Consider the following 16,158-nt stretch of genomic DNA (forward strand, 5'->3'; position numbering starts at 1 on the left):
GTGACCGCTCTGAATTCGACCACGTAGTCTGAAGATGTACCTTTATTTTGTCACTCTTCTGGCTAGATGACCCGAGTGCGTGTAACTGGTTAACAATTTCAAAACTACACGCCTTCAATGCTCTGTGATTTAATGTGGGAAGTGACTTAGTTTTGTCAAAGGCAATTCATTTTTCTTTGACGACCTTCTGAAGGGTTGCGAATTTCTGTTGTCAAAACATTCGTTGTTTTTATTTTGACCTTCTATCATGACAGTGTTGTAGCATTTAGAAAATGTATTAAACTTAGATATTCAAGACTTCAAAACTGCTTTTTTTCCTATTTTTTGTCGTCACGTGGAGCAGAAAAGTAGTAGTTTTAAGAGATTTTAGTTTGCATTTTTCTAAACATAGCATATTTGAAAATTTCTATACATTTTTCTCGATAACTGTAAGGAGTAATCAAACAAACTTTTCCGACAACTTCATGCAGTGCCTTTTACATGACTGCGAGTAAAATCAATAACCGATATTCCTGGCCAAAAAAACAACATTCATGGGTTGCAATTATGCATCGTGAGGAGAAAACATAAATGATCTATTTTTGTTCAGAGCTCGTTATTTTAGTCCCGGTTGTACAGAACAAACGTCTCTACCCATGCAAAAAATTTCAGGCCTCTGAATACATTAGATTTCTTTTTAAAAATGCATCAGTAGAAATAAATAAAATAAAATATAAAGAACGCCAAACAAAATGTAGTGAATTTTAGAGCTCTAATGCAGGCTGCATCTATTTAGAAGATTGGTAGCAAAATTCATGCATTGATTTTATTAAAATCACTCTGCAGTCAATTTTCGGAAACCAATTTTGAAGTCTCCCACCACCTTTGTGTACATGAAGGAAGCCAACAACTAATGAAAGAGAGAGACAAAAACGATAGAGGAAAATAACCAGAAGGTTGTACCGGTTGCCTACCCTGCACTGAGGGAGAGGGGTGATGGGGTACAAGGAAAAGATATAAAAACGTGGTCCGGAATCAAGCCCAGGAACCACACACACCCACGCTGAAAGCCATAGGCCGCTGAAGCAGTGACTTGCGCACACTGAGAGCTGCCGAGAGCTGCGACCTCAGTACAACACACTGCCCGCCATTCATCGCCAAGCACAGGGCGGGCACACAGCGCCCATGTTCCGCTCTGGAGCTGGGCTGCTTACCGTCGCGGATGATAATGTAGATGATAAAGGGAGACGTTCAAACTTCTCGGAACGATTAGGCTTTAGAAGCTATTGTTCCCGCTAATCAAGAACTTCAAGGACCGGATGGAAAACATCCAGCTCCTGCAGTACATATCATGCAGATGGAGTGTGCAGGCAGGTAAGCAGCATATGCATGGTGTACATAACGGTCACCAGAATTGCAGTCACTATCTCCTCTTCAAATCTGGACCGGTTCCTGTTCTCGTGCCCGACCAGGAGTAGGCTTAGTTCACTGCGTGCGCGATGCCTGCTCCGTCATTGAGGATGTGCTGTGGGTCGGTAGCGATGGCCATGTGATCGGCAGGTTTCGGCCACTGACCGAAGTTTTGTCTTGTGGTTGATTAGCATTAGGCTCGGTACATTCGGTGCGCAGTACCTGCTTGGTCACGGTAGATGTGCGTAGCTCTGCTGTGGCACATCAGTGACAACCGCTCCTGCTAAGCCAGTCATGTGGCTCCCATCCTTGAGAGCTGCGTGTGGAGGGAAAGGACAAATTGCGGTAATATCTTAACCATCCTTCTTAATTTCCAAGGTGCTCTAAGAATACTTTCGAGGAAAGTGGCGACATCGTCGCACCTTCGCAGCTGCTTCTCTTGAGTTGATTTTTGTCCAGTTTGTTCACGTATCAACCGTTCTTTTCAAGCCAGGACAGTCTTTTGAGGCAGCGTGATGAGGGCCATGGCAGTTGGGGCATTTTAGGACTGTTTCCCGGCAGACATCGCCGCTGTGTGCCTCAGAAAACCGCGGGCACAAAGAGGAGATATTACACACACTACTCACGTGCCCGATCTTCATTTCCGACACAGGAGAGGCTTTGGGACGAAATGTTGAACCGCGTGTCGGAAGTGCCCAACCTTAGAGTACGTTAGAAGGCAGTACACTGATAGATTCAACTTGATGTACTTTGTCCTCCCAAGGCGCTTAGTTAGCAGTATTGCTAAGCTGTTGGTAGCTGGCCGGATCGAAATGGACAGGTCGCAGTCGCAGATGGCCACGTCAACGTCGTAAATGGCGCAGCCGCAGTGCCACTGCCCTAAAGCAGATAGGAACGAACGGTGTAGCCGCCGAGCGTTTTGATGCTGCCCAAACTTTCAAGCGCGTTCCGGTCCGTGACATCAATGGCGACGACATTCCTAGAGGGATTCACCCTCGCGTCTTTAATCGCTCCCGGGACGCTGGCGTCTAGAGGCAAAGACGTGGCTTGCCTGTTGATGTGCTTGAGGTTAGCGGTAGGAGTCACTGCCGCAAACAGGACAGTAGGTGCCGGTGATCCTCGCTCTGCGGTCACCTTGGATGTACTCGACGACGACGAATCCTTACCTCTGCGCAGTTTTAGTTGGAATTTCTAGCTTAGGACTCTGACGAAGCGTCTTCAGCAGAGGATTCATTGCTAGCTGACGAGTGCGCATGGTGGCCTGGCTGCTTGCATCGCTAGGGTGGCCGAGACGTTTCCTCTGGCCGGCAGCGCTGACCCACCTGGTTCCACAGGAGGTCCAACAGCATCCAATTCCATCACCATCACGAAAAAAGTAACAGTGCCTGCGCGATAACATTCCAAACTACGAAAAACTGAACAGGCCACAAGACAGTGTTTCTATTTATTTATTTATTCGGCGACTTTTTGTGTAAGGTCGTAGCTTGTGGGAAACAGATAGGAAAATACCAAAATACAGACACATTCTAAACAAAAAACATGTGCAGAAACAGAGCAAAAAAAAAACATTGAAAGATCGATATCATGAATCAGTTGGGATATTCTTCGAATGAATACAATGATTTCTGCATGACAACATCACTGGTGAGATTATTCCAGTCAGTGACGGTAAAACCACTCCATCGTCTTCTAAAAGTCAATTTAATCAAGGAAAGCTTAAGGCAATGTTTCTATTCATTTTCGTTTTATTTGTGTTGAAAATCAAAGAAAATAATTAGGGTAATTGTTTTATAAATTCAGCATAACTAATTGTAGAGTAGGAGGATGAACAACCACATGCCGCAGATGGAATCCGATTCCACGACCTCCAAATTCGAAGATTGTGGGCTCGAATTATTGGGCATCTCGTTTCACTTTTTTGAAAAGAAGAGACTGGATGAGTCTGGGCTTCTTTCCTGGCGCTGACGCTTTTTGTGGGCAGAGCAGGAAGTTGAAGCGAGTCTGTGAACGAGGGTTTTTTGTTGGAAAAGGTTGCGCTTAAGCTTACTTACAAAATTTTGCAATTTTTCGGCTGCGACCAATGGCTGCTCTTGCCGAATGTTTTACTAAGCCGTAGCCTAGTTTGGTCAGTTCTCAGTTTTCTTTTTTTCAAAATCTGCCTTTCAGCGCAACGTTAGCGCACACTCAAGTAATAATTTCAAAAATCCAGCTCGCAGGAGACATGCGAGGCTCACTCTCGAGAAAATAACTGCAACTTATTTTCTTTTATCTTCGATTTATTGAATTTCTATTTTATGCTCACCTCCGGGTATATTTGTTCCGCTGGCCAGGTCGGCACCGCTGATGGGGCAGTAATCTATGAACGATCAATGAAATGCCACTAGATGTCACGCAGTACCTGGCACAATGTCTTAGCCGGCCCAACCTGACTTCGGTATAACGCAGGCTCACATCATTAAATACTGAGTCAATGAAAGAAGTACACCTGCGAGATTTTCAGTCCACAAGAGACCGTTGTGTGCATTGAAAACTTGGAGGGATCAGAACCACGCCCATGCAATTGAAACGACCGTGGAAACAATGCCTCAAGTTATTTTCTCCCAAGGCTATGCTAATAGCAACGGTATGCTCTGTTGCAATTTCTCGACGCGTATTTGTAACACGATCTTAGATTACGAACCTGCAAATTCAGAGCATTACAGACCACGTTTGGGCAGTGCCTTTTAAGAGTTAGTTGTGCCACAGTTTTAAAAGTAACCGTGAAAGCCAAATAAAGAAATGAGAGTAAAGTCGACACGCTGTCGCCATAATTGCTGCCTCCAATCAACTTCTAAGCTTTTTTAGTTTACTCATTCCTATATTACAGTACAGCACCGCATACATACTGCCGCAATGACATTTTTTTTTTCTGAGAGTAAGTAAGAAACTGCAACATTTCCGGTTACCATGCCATTAACGAAAGTCAGCTTCAAGCACGTCTATTACTCCCTCCGCAGCATTATTTGTCTTGCTTTGTGGGCCATTCGCGTTTCGTTTCAGCGGAGCGGAGCATGTATGGCCGCGACGTGCAGTTCCTAAAAACTATTCTGGGACATTTAATACAAATGCGGATTTCCCTCTTCATGTTCGTAGAAACGATGATATGACTCTGAAACCGGCTCTTGTGTATTCAGCTTAAGTGCACGTCAGATCTGCTTATAATCATAGGCAGCAATTTTGGAGATAAGCAGTTTTGACAGGGAAACCGTTTATGAACGCAATTTTTTCATATAATGTAAGATTTCACTGTAACAATCAATATATCTGTAGATTACCCGGCGGCAGTCCTGTGTTTTTGTTGTGTTTTTTCTATTCTCGTTTTTGCTGTCGTCAAAGGTGTTCCACATTGATTGTCTACCGCAATTTTAACTCTTCGATGCGATAGCTGGAAACACTTTAAAAGAAAGATTTTGCTACATATCAGAATAATGGTTCATTACATCAATATTTCTACGCCAGTGTCTTAGAGTTTTCCAATTTTCAAATTTGCTATGGTTACAGATCCCCTTAGGACCTTGTAGTAGGGGATGTTTTAGAGATTAAAAAAATCACACAATGATTAGCTGATCAATGTGCCCGAAGCGCAAAAAGAAAAGAATCTAAACACATGGAGCTCAAGCTTTCACCAACTCTAAAGCAGTAAAAAAAAATTGCTTCAAACAGAGTACCAAAATGATTGTTACGAGCAAAAAAAATCAATAGACTCTTAGTAGGAGCTCTCACAAAGATGCCGTCTTAGTCGACTTAGGAATTCCTTGTAATGTTCAACTCTAAGGTATAAGGCAGTTGGTTCATATCGTTAATGCCATGGGGAAAGAAATTTGACCGGAATATATTGCTCGACGTACATTTTCGAGAATCTTTTTATTATGGTCATGCCATTCTGACATTAAATTAGGCTCTTTTGAAAAACATAGCGGTTACTTGCAAGTTGATCCTCATGTATCGTATTTAAAAATGAAAACGTAGCTATGGCACAGCGAACAGCAAGTGTTTCCCACCAGGACATATATTTATCGCGTCAACACTGCTCTTAACCTTACAGAAGTATTGTAGGAATTTTGATGGACTGTTTTCGATTACTTCTAACTTATAAGTGAGGATTGCGTACTCAGTGTATTAAATCATAACTTCTTTATCGAGAACAGGGCGCACGTTTAAGAAAAATGTAACACCACAATGACTTGTTGCGATGCTTCGACTGCATTTCCCTCTAACAAAATTCAGTACACTGCCAGCTTTTATTCTTACATAGCCTACAGGGCTATTTCATGTTTCGTTCAAAAGAATCACAGCCAGGTAGCCGTCTCCTATGTATGCGCGTTTCCTACAAAACCGTTTGTGATAGTAGAAGGCAACATTATATGCCATAGGCTGTTCTTGGCGCCATCAAAGTATCCGGTTTTAATCTTCTTGCGATGTCTGGTTGTTAATATCTATATAAATCTCACAATCGTCGGCATACAATCTAACCTGTGATATGGAATGTAAGCCTCTGTCATTATTTGGTAAGAAAAATAAAAGCGGTTTGAATACGTTCCCGTGTGTGACTCCTTACGACACCAAAAGTAATTCTGATTCAGATGCCTCTACTGCTATTTTTTGTTGGCGGTTTGTCACATAATTTTCATGTTGTCACAAAGCACAAGTTGGGGAGCCAAGGTCGAAGAGTATATAAAGTAAAAGAGAAAGCCGGGTCAGAAGCCTTTCGGAAGTCCTACACGACAGAGTCGATCGATTTGCCGGAATCAGTTATAGAAAACACGTCATAGGAAATTTCGTTCACGCCACGCAGGAGCCATTGGCCTTCCCATGCTGGCAATGACTGAAGCAATTATTTTCCAATAAGCGATAATGAATGCTAGAATGTATTACCCGTTCTTGTGTCTTGCAGCGTACACTTGTTACCAAATGAGCTTGTAGAAGGAAATCAGACAAAGGGAACAAGTAATATTATGAACCGTTGCAACGATAGATGGTCTCCAAGTTTGAAGGTAGCTCTTCCATTTTTGGCGAAAGAAGGAATATGACAAAAAAATTTGCAAGAACAGGTGCACAGTGTTTCCGCGCAAGGTTTAAAAATGCGATATGGGGCGGCGGCAACGTATGACCAACTCGGGGTGTAGTGTCAGTGCTCCATCGTAAGATGCACGTGTCTGGCATAGCCGGCAAATTATAACTGAGTTCTGTCCGACGGGATTATTGGCGGGTAAATCCAATATAGTCCTAAAGAAGTTGCTAAATCAGCTGGTTTTGTCCACTTTGTCATGAATGTATTTGTTTTAACAGAATATGTGAGGGGGAGGAGGTCATGTACTCTTGCTATTTCTTCTAATAATCTTCCACAACTATTTTCGGTTGTCTTCAAGTTTGCCACTTCGAGAAAAGCAAAATTGTCCTCTTTCATTCTTTGCATTTAATTGAATTTCCCTCCTTTGTTAAGCAGCTCTCTCAAACAAGTAAATGTTTTTGTTTCTATTATAACTCAGGAAGAGCCGTGACCTTTGGGGTTAGTGGCTGTTTGATGGGCTTATTCAGTTGTGGTTTTAACACTTTTTTTCGCTTTTCCTTGCCTCGCTTGTTCCACTCTCGCGCGTATCCCCTGAAATCATTTATCCATATGGCAACGTACCGCAACGTCCTCAATGTACAGTCTTTGTCAAAAGTAGACAGCCCATGGGATCTACTTCTGAGCCCTGCAGCGCGGCTCCCCTTGCATACCTAGAGACGCTAACCTCAGGAAGACGAGAGGAACTTGTGTCCTCAACCCTCCCAAGCTTAGGAATGTCAAATGTGCTTAAGAGCCTTGCTCCACCGCTTGGAAGCAAACCCCTTGGGCTATATATTTTTTTACAAAAACTGTGCATAGCTCTAAGCTCTAATATATGCAATATAATCGGGCTGGGCCCACTGTTATGAACCGTAAGTGTAAATGTTTCTTCCTTAAATCTCAATCCCTAAGTATCCGCGTCAAATCTGCAAATTTCCGTCAAATCTTGTTCTTTCCTGTCGACTACCGGAGGAATAGTAAAGTCGGCATGCAATAGCCCTGATAAGCATTCCTCCCGAAGCCTCAGTAAGCATTTGTCTATGTATCGCCACGGCTTCTCTCTATAGTTTCGGCCTCAGGAAATTCCGCGTACATGAGAGGCTGGTTTTAATAATTGGGCACGCCTCTAATTGCAGTGGTTGCAGTATTTCGAATGTCTTTTCTTCAAATATATGAGCAAACTTCAGCATCGCGCGGCTATATATTTGGGGGAAATAGTGGAGCAGACTTCAGTAGTTAAAATTTCCTCATTCGTTAATTAAGTAGATTAAGGAAGTAGTTATGATGACCGCATGAGCGTCGGTAATATAATACTCTGCATGAGCCAGAGTTGATCGTAATGCTTTAAAATTGATTACTTTATCAATTACGTTTTCTCCGAACTTTGTAAAGATTTCGATATTTTTTCTAAGGTGTAACATCACACGCAATCCAATGTTTTCATTCAGCAATCTATGACTAGTAATCTGCAGATTTTCTTTAGAATCAGGTTGTAACGAGTGGTATAACTCCGAGCAACTGAACTAAGAACGCAATCCCCACACTACAAAGCGATAACGGTCGAGCTACAAAGAACCCGTGCGCGCGGGGGTGTCCGCTCATGCAAGCCTGAGTGGAGTGCATGCACCTGAGTATACCGAGGTTCACTCTTCACATTTCGCCTTTCATCAGAAAGGCGCAGCAGGCTGTCATCTTCGTTGAGCACTGGCTTTGTCTTTTCATGGCGTGAACTACAACGAAGCGTTTCGCTTTGAGTAACTTTGAACTGGTGCGCAGCTTTTGTGTATGTCAAAGCAGCTCATTTCCCTCCGGCGCGTAGATCAATATAATCTTCAGCGTCACTACAGATGTGCTCTCAAGAAAACATGAAAAAAAAATTGGCGGTGGTTTAGCTCTGGTTAAACCTGGAGTGACGCGACATCTGCAGCTGGCCGGATGGAACTCGCTCAGTCGAATTGCAAATGGTAGGCAAAACAGCGCTGCCTACCATTTCAACATGAACCAACCAGCCCGACTCAGCCCTCTCCTCCGAATTGCAAAGTCAGTCTTTCGCCGCTCCGTTTCGCTGGACGTTCCTTCCTCATCTTCGTCCCGCTTGACACGGCGCATGCGCACAGCTGTTGTAGCTCGCTTTCGCCGGCGCGCTGCAGCAGCAGCTGCTCCGCACCACGTGGCTGGTCATGTGAAAACCGCGTGACGAACCACGTGATCAGCCACGGCGTCACGCCGGCAGCTGCTCCGTACCACGTGACCAACCACGTGACAGCGTAGAGGCGCCACCACTCTGAAGGCTCGAAATCTTACCGCTATCTATCGCTACAAAAATTAAAGTGGAACTTAAGCTCCGCCTTAAGGGTTGACGAGATAGCGTAATGGGTTAATTTTTATATATGCAGAATTGGTCAATCTCTAGTTTCGTTCGCACATCCCTGCGTGACCTCATACCACTTCTGGCGCAATGGTGCAGAGATTAAACGATGCGCCACACCCCTGGGATGGCAGGCGCTGCCACCGGTGCGGCTTGTGCGATCATGGTTGCTCTTTCCGAACAACCTCTAGAGACAAGTAATTCATTTAACTGCCACTTGCAACAGTGGGCAATTCTCTCAAGATCCGGTGGGCAGGTTGCGATTACGACACAAATTTACGCGCTCTAGATGGCCCAACTGTCTCTTAGGTAACTTCTATGGGGATTTTTTTGTGGACTTTTTGCTCACTGTCAACGACGCCAACGGCGACTCGGGATTTTCTGCGACACAAGCTCGTTAACGCTGTCGCGTTAAAATGCCAGCGCAGACTCCGTAAAACAACTGCAGAGGAAATTTACGACGTATATACCGCAAAAGACAATAGATCATCAAGCCGTGCCAGCTCCTTCTCACCCCTGCGTATTTCTCCCATACAAATACATGTCGAGCTCTCTCGGGCAAAGATTTTGAATAGTGAAACATTGTACATGCTGTCACGGAAATATTGAGGTAATGGCACATTCTTCTGATGTGTTTTAGCGTGTTTCCATCGATCGTAATGAGCAGTTAAGACTGCCATAGAAAACCAATGAGAAGCAGTTTGGCGATAGCAAAAACTTTAATAGCAAAAAGAATGCAAGTCTACTGCCGGGTGGTCTGCGGATGTATTGACTGTTATACACAAATCCTACATTATATTAAAAAAACTTCGTTCATAAACTATTTGCCGCTGAAAGATGCTTTTGTCCCGAATATTATGGTATGAATCACAGCTAAAACTAACGCAATAGTAATCCTTTACTTCTCTCTAACCATTCACTTGCATTGCATTAGTTAAAATATATCACTGAGATAAATTACATTTAAGTTGAAGTAATCGTAATTGTAACCCATTACTTGTTTGATCTAACGTGTACGATTCTGGCACGTACACAGCAATAAAGCTTAAGTTTACACCGAGTATGCATGAAATGAGTGTATAGGGCGTTAAAACGTTCTCCACAGCAACACCATTTTGTTGTTCACATATTACCGTATATTTGACTCTAATCTTCATTCTCTTCATAGATTAGCTCCTCCGCTCACTGCCGACTTATCGACATTTCTCCGTAATACTACTTCCTCACTGCCTCACTTTGCCTCCCCCCGGAAGCGACAACTTTTCTAAAATGCATGAAGATTTGTCACACAGCTTTTCGGAACGAATTGGTTTTGAAAATAAAAAAAAATGCTGATGGTTTAGCTCTGCTAACCCTGGTCGAAAGCGAAAGGCTGCATCTCCCTGGCTACGTTTGTGGTCGAGCGACTGGCGCTTTACATAGATACCTGTATACACACACACACACACACACGCACACGCACACGCACACACACACACACACACACACACACACGCACACACAGTACAAGGCATTTTTTATTAGTTAAACATCTTGCTTTCTTCGAAACGACATTAAAGGCGCTAACACACGACAGTATATATTTAATATAGCTTCGGTGATATTTACAACTGTATTATTGCTCGTTGTATGCGGAGATATGAAACCAAATCCGGTTCCAAACGACGCGCAAGCCCTGCAGATAATTTCAGAAAGCCAAATTGAAAAAGAAGTTGGTTTTGGTGGGAAAATAAATGGCGCATTGTGAGACAGGCGTCATTTCCTTTTCTTAAAACCAACTCATTTTCCTTCGCTTGCGGCGCGGTTCGGGTGTCCACCGATATATGCGGGAAAGGCGTAGTTTGCTTTCCGTGAAACCAATTTTCATTTCATTTTCCTTCCCTTACGGGCGCGGTTTGGGTGTCGGTCTAAACGGCAGACATCGCATCGATCGCACCTAGCGTTCCGCTGAACACATCAAAGTGCAATGGCATTTTATGCTGAGCCCACTTTCATGATCTGCGCATGCGATGCCGGCAGGCGCTTTCCCGCTTGACCAGAGGTCAAGGCCAAAGTCGAGATAGTTGGTGCAACAGCCACTGGAGTCGTTGCGGTATCTAATGTGTCGAACCTGACTACCACCAGTTATGCTCGTGGTTTGACCTCTACCTACATTCGACATGAATCTTGCTTCCACCGCGACCTCTAGCTACATTCAAGGTCAAACTTGCGGCCCCGCTGATGGTTCGAAAAGTTGGCGCAGTGAAGCTTTTCGTTTCAAAAATGGCGCAGTAACTGCCACCCCCTCAATGCACACCGCACTTGCGCAGAAGGGGAAGAAATCAAGGGGGTAGTGAAAAAAGAAAAAGAGAAGGAGGTGGCGTAGTGGAGCGCTTGAGAGTAATTTTGACCATCTGGGGATCCTTAACGTGTGCTCAAATCGCAACAAGAGCCTTTTGCGTTTCATTTTCATCGAAACGTGGCCGCGGCTAACGAAATCCCGGCCTGTTCAACCTCTCAGTAGTTTCAGAACACTAAGCACAGGCGATGTTAGCTATAGACAGGAGAGAGAAGAAAGGAGAGAGTGATAGTGCGTCTTGAAACTGAAGAATAAGTTGTCTTAGAAGAGAGGGTGATGAGGAGGGAATTATAGCAACTGTGATCTTTGTATTTCCTTTTTTTGCGTAGAAGAGCTTCCGGCTTTACCCAATAGGGTTGACGTCACTGAAGCTACCTGTCAGGAACAAGTTAACAGGGAATAACTATCTGCGCAGGAATAACCTGTCTATATGGCGATGCTATACGAAAGACATACCAGCTTTTCACTGAATGAACAAGGATGCGTTTCTTGTAAATGTGTCCTCACTTCAATGTGCGAGTGAAAAGTGCTCAAAAAGTGAAAAGCTGTCCCTAACAGTAGCGCTTACCCTGTTCTTAAGCTATAAAGAAACACTCCGTTCTTCTACTTTATGTCTATATCATGGTTTTATTTGCGTACTCCTCTCTCAGAAAGCAATTTTAAAATGTGTCGCTCAGTACGTGCACTGTTTATCAGCAGTTTTCATATATATATAATCGTCTGTCGTATGCACGTGAAAGCGCGCATCAACATTATCACGTCAGCAGCGCGTTGCTTCTGATGACACAATGGCTAGCTTCGAAACCTCAGGCCCCGGATTGGGCTGTAGTCAACATAGTAAAAAGTTAAGATAGGAATTTTCAAATGCGTGCTTGGTCTTAGCGCCGGTAATATAGCATACAACCTTTGTCCGTAAAGTTACGAGACTGAGTTATTTTCTTCTCTAGAAATGATTCCCCCAAAACAAATGTTGGTGCGTTTGTGCAGCGCTATCTTTTCGAGCTAACCTGAGCTATCTATGTTAATTGCTGCGGCAGCCGCTAGATGGCACTACATGTAGAAAAATACGTTGTCACTCGTCGTCTGCGCATTCTACTGTGAGTGAATGTGGACAGATGGACGTCCACTTCGAACAGCGTGCAAACATAAAATTCTGTGTGAAGCTTGGCAAGACAGCCACACAGACGCATGAGCTCCTTCGTGACGCTTACGGCAGAGACATTATCGCGGGCGCGAGTTTTCGAGTGGCAAAAAGTTCGTTTTGGGGAGAACGTTGGTTGAAGACGACACAAGGCAGGGGTGCCCTTCAACCTTAGGGAATGAAAACAGGTTGGCTCGGATCAGGGAAATTGTACAGCAAGGCGGCACCATTACAGTCCGCATGCTATCAGATGCTCTCGACATTAGTGAGGCAATATTCCACCAAATTTTGCGTGAGAACTTGGGGAAGCGAAAGCTGAATGTCACACTTGTGCAGCACTCCCTCTTACAGGACCAGAAGGACACGCGGGCATCAGTGAGCGCTGATTTGCTCTCCGAGGCAGAGAAGGATGCTGAATTCATCGACATCATCGTCGCTGAAGACGAAACATGGTGTTTTCAATACGATCCTCAAACAAAGAGGCAAAGCGCCGAATGGCGGTCCACAATCTCCGGCATCGAGAAAGGTGCGGCGACGGAACACTATAACAAAGACGATGCTGATAGTTTTTTTCGATGCGAGAGGTGTAATTGACCATGAGATTGTCCCGCAAAGGCAGACGGTGAATCTGAAATTTTTTATCCGCGTGCTCTAACACATGCGTGATGCACTGACGCCGTCGCTCTGACTTATGGGCATCTGGACAATGGAGCCTTCTCCACGATAACGCAATGCCGCACACTGCTCTCAGCGTGACAAAATTTCTCGCCAAGCACAGCCTTTGCCCATACGATTTTTTCCTGTTTCCTCGTATCAAGAAAACCTTAAAGGTCGCTGTATGGGGAGCGTGGAGGTCATTCAAGACGCCACGACAAAGGAGCTCACAGCCCTGCCAAAAGAAGCGTTTTCCAACTGTTTCCAAGACATCAAGAAGCGTTGGAAGCTCTGTATAGACTGCAAGGGAGGCTGTTTCGATGGGGTGCTCCACAAATGATTTCAATGTTAAACGCATTTTTTTTAACGCACTCAGTCTGGGAACTTTACTAACACAGGTTGTATAACATGCAACGTAAATATTCGGCCCGCTCATACGGCGGCCGGCATTTTGAGTTGTTAATGAATAATTGCAATTTTCCCCATGATTGTTAACGAATGCAATCGTCAATACAAGGGGACGCCAGTTGGAAAACTTCCTCAAAAAAAACCTCCGGCTCAGTAGCCGAGCACCCAGAATAACTAATATTGACAAGATAATATGCTTTAACAATGAGAGAAACAGAAGAACGAAAAGGCAGGGAGGTCAACTAGGTGAGTCCCAGTAGGCTGCTGAACGTGCGGGAAAGGGATCAAAGGGAGACAAAGAAAGGAAAGAAAGGTATGGGAGATCAGTTTTGCAGGTGTCCGTAGGCCTTTACTGTGAGGGTACACAAGGCACACACTGAAACTTTGTAGATGTTTTAAAAGAAAACTAAAAACTGCAGGCGTGGAATACTACTGCCCGAAAACGTTCCCTCGGAGTTTTGCTGCAGAGACAATTTCTTGTTAACTACGGAGAAATTAAACTCATTCAACGTCATACACAGAAGCTGTGTTTTTGGCAATTCTGAATGTAGATGAAACACAAGCCCCAGTCATAAAGCCCATTTTGGGCTATTCCAATGCGCTTTGGTTGCGCATTATTTCATTCCTTTCTGAACATTTTTCAGAGACCCGCTCTCAACAGTCTGTTGCTGCCTCTCGGAAGCAGCAAACCCGAAGCCTTTTTTTTCTGTTGAGAGCGCTGTTCATTGATTCTTTCTTGAGTTAAGCCCTGTGTCAATTTATGTTTCAATATTTGTTTGTCTTTTTCTCTTCCAGGTAAGCATGTCATCACTTTATCAAACTTGTCGTGGGGACTGCCGCCGGTGAGTTCTATCCTCTTGCTGAATTCTTCCGAAACTGCGCTCTGGCACCGCTTTCAGCTTTCTGAACATCATGAGTAATCTGAAGGAAAGGTACCTAAATATTCACTTTAAGCATAGCGCGTGCCGCTACCCCTTAACGCGCTCACATCAAAAGCGCGCCCGCCTGCAATGCCGGGACTAATCACTTCGCACCATGCCTAGCCATTGCGCATGCGCTGATTGTTCCCGACATGGCAGGCGGGCGCGCTGTTGACGGGAAGGTGGCGCCATCTGGCGACCTGAAGGCGGTCTGCGCATGTGCAGTGGCGGGGCACGGTACGCGGTAAGCAGTAGCTGTACGCGCTATGCGAAAAGTATTTAGTAAGGTTCGGTTTATGGGGGTTTAACGTCCCAAAGCGACTCAGGCTATGAGCGACGCCGTAGTGAGGGGCTCCGGAAGTTTCAACCACCTAGGGTTCTTTAAAGTACATTGACATCGCAGAGTGCACGGGCCTCTAGAATTTGGCCTCTATCGAAATTCGACCGCCGCGGCCGGCATCGAACCAACGTCTTTCGGGTCAGCAGCCGAGCGCCATAACCACTGAGCCACCGCGGTGGCTTGTATCTAATAAGGTGGAATTTTGATAGTGCAGGGCCAGGCAAAGGTGAAGTAACAAACATCTTATGACCACTTATGATGAGTGACGGACGTTGTTCATTTCGAAGGAAAGAAATGCTCATTGGTAGCTTTAATACTAGTTACTAGTAAGAAGCAAGTGCGAAAAGAAATACAATACCCTCGACTCAGCTTCCTTACATGCAGTACCAATGAAATACTAGAAGTACCATGGCTGGTTGTTCCATGTGCACCAACAGCACTTTTTCAAAACGTGGTTGAAAGGAAATGGCATTGGTGCCTCAGTTGTGGTGGCACCTCATTCATTCATTCATTCATTCATTCATTCATTCATTCATTCATTCATTCATTCATTCATTCATTCATTCATTATAAGCCCGACTACACCCACTGGAGGGCAAAGGACTCTCCCATGTATCTCCAATTAACCCTGTTCCTTGCCAGATGCGCCCACCCTGTGCCTGCAAACTTCATAATCTCATCCGCCCACCTTCGGCACCATATGTAGTAGTTCAGATTTATGACTTTTCCAAAAATTTTTGAACAGCTTAACGCGGTAAGTACTTTTCTGCGTGTTTAATTTTTGTTATGCATGTTTCTGCCTTAGCTCTACATCAGTACTTCCAGTTTTTATTCAGTACTGTCCATATAACATTTGTAAAACATAAATTTGGCTACTAATTGCATTCCAAGCAGCAGTCCTTGCTATCCAGTGCAGATTATCTGTAAACACAGTAATTTATTTTGCCTCGGACGCGGTAAGCGGTAGTTATCTCTTGTATTAGGAAGGAAATAAAGATTGATTGATTGATTGATTGATTGATTGATTGATTGATTGATTTATTGATTTATTGATTGATTGATTGATTGATTGATTGAAAACATTAAAGAGTGGGCGCTAAGAACACTTCACATAAGAAAAGTTTTCATTTGCATTATAACATATATCTTTTGTTCAAAATCTTATTTGGGTTAATTTTATTTCTAACTAACATCCCGCGCGCAAAACAATTGTGACTGCCGCACCAATCGCTCGTTCAAGCAATAGGGCCAAGGAAAAAACAAGAAATGCATATTTTTCTTATATATATACGCACATGGCCATCCTAGTGTATTGCAGCCCCAGCCTGAACTGGAGCAGCAAGCCTGGCCTTGGAACACTCTAGACAAAGAGGAAAAAAAGATTAAACTAACTGCTCGGGCTGTCGCTGCTAAGCGCGGTCAAGCGTAAAAGGACTGCTGGCAATAGCGGTAATTTTACGACCTGGCTGTAATCCCCCTGCTGACCTTTATTCCAATCTATGGGCCGTATA

This window comes from Amblyomma americanum, chromosome 6 (genome assembly GCF_052857255.1).
Source record: "Amblyomma americanum isolate KBUSLIRL-KWMA chromosome 6, ASM5285725v1, whole genome shotgun sequence".
In the NCBI taxonomy this organism is placed as follows: domain Eukaryota; kingdom Metazoa; phylum Arthropoda; class Arachnida; order Ixodida; family Ixodidae; genus Amblyomma; species Amblyomma americanum.